Here is a 5,916-nt window from a genome sequence, read left to right on the forward strand (position 1 = left end):
ACACACACACACACACACACACACACACACACACACACACACACACAGGGCCAATGGTTGCCCTGAATGTAAATGAACACATCCATCTCATTATTATATAAGTACAAGGAAAACTGGAAAGGTTTCTTGGCGGGAAATTGGGAATAGATAATTAAACTTCAGCCAAAGAAAATAAGAAAACTAAGGAGAATAAAATGAGTAAAAGGAGAGATAAACAAAAGTGAAATACATGTTTATCTACAATCATAATAATAAATCAAAAGCTTAATGACCAAATATGCATTTAAAAGAAAGAATTCTGCGATTATTTATTTTTCTTTTCAGTGAAGCATCAGCCGACAAGCACCTTGAAGTTTAAATATAGAAATAAGGATCGTTGCATCTCATTTGTAAATGTGCCTTTACACGCACACACACACACACACACACACACACACACACACACACACACACTCACACAGCTCTGCGTTTTCCGTCGCCCTTTCTGGTTGAGGGGCGACCTGTACCTGGAGCGCAGCCTGAGCTCCAGCTCCATCCTCACATCTCCTGAGGGCTTCAAGTTTCCAGCAACAGGTGGCTCAAACATTTGCCTTGGCCTGCACTGAGGTGAGGCCTCTGTTTATCGATTCAGAAAGGAGAGTGAGGAGAGGGAGGGAAAGACAGAAATAAAACGACAGAGGAAGAAAAAAAGATGTTAAAGCCAGTCAGCAGGATAGAGAAATATTCAGGAAAAGTCAAGAAAGAAAAAAAAGAGTCCTAAATGTAAGTCAATCAAGTTGAGTATGGTGCATGTGCATTTGCTACATGGAGATAAAAACAAAAATGTAAGCATGTAATTTGCAATAATATTCCAGTCAGGGCTTTGCTAAACGTTTTCCAGAGCCTGAGTCAGAGCATATATACAAAACCTCAAAATTAGTCTCCTGTCCTCCCGCAGTTTTTTTTTTTATTATCTCATTCCTGCCTCGCTTGATTCATGTCGTTTCTCCTTTCTCTCCTCGGCTCTACCTCTCCTTTGCTTTCCTCACCTTTACTCCCCCACCCTCCTTCCTTCACCCCCTTCTCGCCAGAGGAATATGCCTTCAGCCTAAATGAAAATATATTTGTTGTTTTCGTTGGCCTTCTCTCCTCCAACTCCACTGGCGTGATTTAGCCTTAGACCCATGGCTGCTGGAAGCGGCTACGGCAGCAGAAAGCCTCTATTAGTCCTTGATCACTGGCTGCCTGACAGCAGAGTCAACATGCAGGGCATTAGGGTCTGACATGGGATCAAATAAAGGCTAATTTACTGGGTGTCTGTATACAGTAAAACCACATTAACCATTCCCCTCCCTGGTTTTGTTTTTTAATAATTAAATTAGCTGTCAATTAAATGAACAAGAGGAACGTTTTTCTGGAGCAAAAACACAAAAAAGGAAGTTCTATAATGTATTCTGGTAATGGTTAGAGATGGGCAGCTGATGTGATTAAATAGTATATAAAAATAAATCACATTGGTTCAATTTAAAGGCAACATGAGTGCCAACAAGTTGTCTTTTTCCATTGGAAGGCATTTGCTGATTTGAAAGGGACTTTGGTTGAATGTCTTGTTTACATTGCAGGGTAAAGATCTTGATGCAAAGCAATACAAGCTGTTATGATGAAGAATACCTTTACCATCTGCTGTTGATTCATGTAGAAAAGTGTCATCGTGATTGAGATCAGACTATCCCTCTCCCTGAGGGAACATGTTATTGCACAGACCTCCGAACATGATGTGAAGGTGTTTGTAGGATGGATTGAAACACATTTAGACATCACTGCTGTGAGCTGAAATTACCACACAGACTCACACAGTGATAATGCTTATACAAGCTTTTACAAGGTCGCTGTATTCGCCAAACCGTCTCTGTTCTTCGTCATGAACCAAGTACTGCACCACAGTATCAAACAAAAGCAGTGCGATAGGCCAGGTGTGCGGAGGTGAGAAAGCAGGCTGGGTTTCAACTCCTCACTCCAGCTCTCTTTTTTCTCTTCTATACACAACTATTTCTGTCTTTTTGTTTCTACAACCAAGTGCAACTCAACACTTACGTTTGGTGTCTATATACCATTTAATTTATGGCAGAAAAGCGCTGGCAGGGGCGCGTTACACATACAGTGACGACACCCGCGCCTTTCTGAAAAGTTCACATATTAAACTAGAAGCGCTCAGAGCGGTTGCACAAACAAGTCAGAAGGCTCTGGAAAAATATGATGTATGGACACCTTACAGCCTTACAGGAGAGGCCGCCGGAAACATGCACCGTCATCTTGATATTTCAACTGCCTTCCAACATGGTCGGACGATGAAGTATCCCTCGACATCCCAGTCTAGTATCTATTCATGCATGCAACGGCCTTTTCTCCGAGTTCGACTTTTTAGTAAAATACTTTTTCACCACTCAAAATTTGTTGTGCCTGTAGGTGGTGATGCAGGAACATGAGGAATTGAAATGTTTGATAATCAATTAGTCACATTCATTTGGACAATTTGTCCTCTTGTATTTCCAGCATGCACGAATATTTCCCTGTGTATTTTGATCCAGATCCAAATCAGTCACTTGTAAATAGGGCTGGCCCCTCTTATTTAATCAGTCATGCAATCGGGCATTTTGGTCTTAGTCAACTAATATTTCGAAAGTCAATAAGTCAATGCTTCTTCATGCTGAATGACTTATTTCCAAGAAACTTATGCGCACATTTCTGTGGTAAACACACAATTTAAAGTGGTGCTTTTGTGTGGTTCTTTGTGGAGAAAGTCCGTTTCACAGATATCTGGTGATTAAATCAACTAATCAATTAGTCGAGTGTGACTTTCCTTTTAGCGAGGACAGCCCTTCTTGTCAACATTTCATTCTATCAGATTAGGATTGTGTAGTCTTGGCGGACATGCGTGTTCTCTGAGTGCTTTCTAGTTCTTGATTATCTTCTTACAACACATGTCGTTTTGAGAATTATAGCTATACCCAAACCCTTTTTCTGGTCAGAGCGTTGGTAATATGAGGGGTTGCGGCTGAGGTTGGTGGTTGGTGTGTTATATGTGTGGTGAGAGTGTGTTTTAAAGCAAGAACAGACATGAGGTGAGGTGGCAAAAGGAGCTAAGGGTTTCTTTTTCTGTGGTAGTGTGGGGAGATTGGTGCGGTATAGACCTTCATCAGGGTGGTGGCAGGATCAAGCTATTTTAGGGAGCTCTGTATGTGTTCAGGTCTATGTGTGCTGAAGCTCAGAATATATATGGAGATCATTTTACAATTTCTTTTGAAAATGTAAAATGCAAATAAGTATGTGAACTGAGCATGGAGAATAAGAGGAATATTGTAAACATTCTGCATCCATGTTAAGAGTCTCTGGAAGGGCTGTGTCTTTTTCAATGTTTACTCTTCACAAGAATAAAAATCACACCGAGAAAGACAGTGTAGTGAAGTGTCTAGGTCTTGTTGAACCCTATTCAACTACATTTTTCAGTGTCTGACCAAATGGTAAATGTAAACCATTAGCTTCTTTGCTAATAATTACATCATGCTCTTGGGAATCTCTACCACTCACCGATGTCTGTGTGAGTTATTGAAAGTGATTTCTTCTTTCAGTTTGTGCTCGTTTACTCCCCCTCGAGCTAAACTCCCACTGGCTCTTACTACAACTGAGCTCATTCTTGAAAACTACTTCATGACACACAAGCCACGAAAATCAACACATTTGAAAAAAAAAAAAGAGACTCAAGTGGCGAGTCTCGAAACCTGTCATACATGATCTTTTGCACAGACTGTTGGGCCCAAGTGTCCCTCGATCACCAATTCAGCTCAAAGGTTGGAATGTCACGGTCTGGTTTGGAATCAGCGCAAAAACAGTCGGCTCGTTAAAAAAATTGTGTGGCAATAAGCAATATGTGGTTTTGCACTGAGAGGGGTCTGTGTGGGTGCACCACATCAGGGGTTTAGATATCATAGTGAATCCTACAGCTTGTAGAAACATCAGCTTTGGGATGTATGCTCACTGTGGATGGCTGTGTTGTATCACACTGTATGAAATACCGAAGCCGTTTCTCACGAATCAAGTTCAACACAGATTCACAATGAAACCGGATTTACCGTAAATGCAAGGGGTTAACAGCAGTAGATACCCGCAGCATAGTTCTTGTAGTTCAGTGTCAGATCTAACCTGTTTATAGAAAAACATTAGATGGATGCTCGGGCATTATAATGATTTTATTTCACTCCTCACAATCTACAGATCTGGTGCACGTTCATGCTCATCCCCACAGGCCTTTTCAGTAGGATGGGGGGGACAATGATGTCAGCACTTAGGACGCCTACCGAGCGCACGTTTTAATACCATGGACACAGTACCAGTGGACGAAAAATTATGTTTTGTATCCAAAAGTTCCAAAACGGTTTACTGGAAAACTGTATAACACTAGTACACCCATAAACACAAGGATTGCATTGGTATGATATTATGAATGATTGTCAGCTATCTTTTAAAACAAAATACAAGGTATTTGTCAGTGTGCATAAACACAGGCTGCCGGCTAAATGGGAAATTAGTCTAAATACAGCATAAACTGAAATGGATATTGATTTATTTTAGATGGTAGTTCACAGGTAATTATACATTTTATTTTACTTGAGTTGTTTTCAATGCTTTGAATACGATGTTTGCTTTATTCAGGTGCAGTTTTTGTTAATCTGGATGTGACAGTCTCAACATAACCTGCTTTGAAACAGACTTGTTGTGCAGTGGCCATGAATAAATTATCTGTTTCAGCATGAAACTCCACTGTAAAACCAACAAGGTCAGGGTCAAGCCGTGAATTAACTTGCTAACCCACTAATCTTAGCCCATGGCCCTAACGAGATAATTCCACCCCTTTCTCTCTCCTTCAGAATAAAACAATGCCTGCTTCATTTCCACCGCGCTTTCTCCTGCTGGGCCTCAAAAAGGGGTAATCATGGAGAAGATGAGTCCTGTGATGGTTTGCACGCACGCACGCACGCACGCACACACACACACACACGTTGGATGTGGACCCAGAGCCCACAGGAACATTGATGAGGTGATGCACTTTGCCTTTCAGCACGGTGGAAGACGTCCTATTGATGTCATTTTCTGCAAGTGCTCCATGCAAGTGTATCATCATAACTCAGATGCATTATAATACAGGTTCAAGACACTAAGAAAAACAGGGGCACTTAGAGGGCCTTCATAAGAGTCCAAATCAGTAATTCATGAGGAAAGAATGTTTTGGCTACTTTGGGATACTGAACTAGAATTGTGTACTCGGATAGTCAAGCTGCAATCAAAAGCAGCCAAAAGACATTTACTTGATGAATTATAAACAAACCACAGCCATCCTCATGCAGGTGAGCCAGGACTGTAATGCTACACTATAACTCCGTTACAGTTTAGATCTTACTTCTTGCGTATCAACATCTGATCTGCACCAATTCATTACGAGAGAAAGCAGTCATTTAAAACTGTAGCAACAAAAAAGGAGATAAATAATAAAGTGCAGCCAATTTAAGACAAGCTTTCATTTTCACTTCTTAGTTTTAGTATTAGTTTAACTAACAAATGATAACAGCGCAGTGGACGCAGTGTGATCATGTCTTAACGGTAAAAGCACCCTGAAAGTACATATTACAGTAAAAAAAAAAAGAAGAATTTCCTGGCAAATGTGAAACACATGTTGGCTCCATACGAAAGCAATAAACAGCTTCTGGCCCCATGTCCCCAGTTCCAGCCGTCATACAGGCCGAGTGTAGATAATAGCATTGATGACGGCCCAAAACACATTTATTGCATTTAATTATTTAGTATGGTGCTTTCAAGTCCTCAAGGTTATATGAGACACAGTCATTTGCCATTAATCATGCAGCTTTAAATCCTAATGAATTT

The sequence above is a fragment of the Anarrhichthys ocellatus genome, unplaced genomic scaffold (genome assembly GCF_004355925.1).
Source record: "Anarrhichthys ocellatus isolate YVR2014 unplaced genomic scaffold, GSC_Weel_1.0 scaffold16, whole genome shotgun sequence".
In the NCBI taxonomy this organism is placed as follows: domain Eukaryota; kingdom Metazoa; phylum Chordata; class Actinopteri; order Perciformes; family Anarhichadidae; genus Anarrhichthys; species Anarrhichthys ocellatus.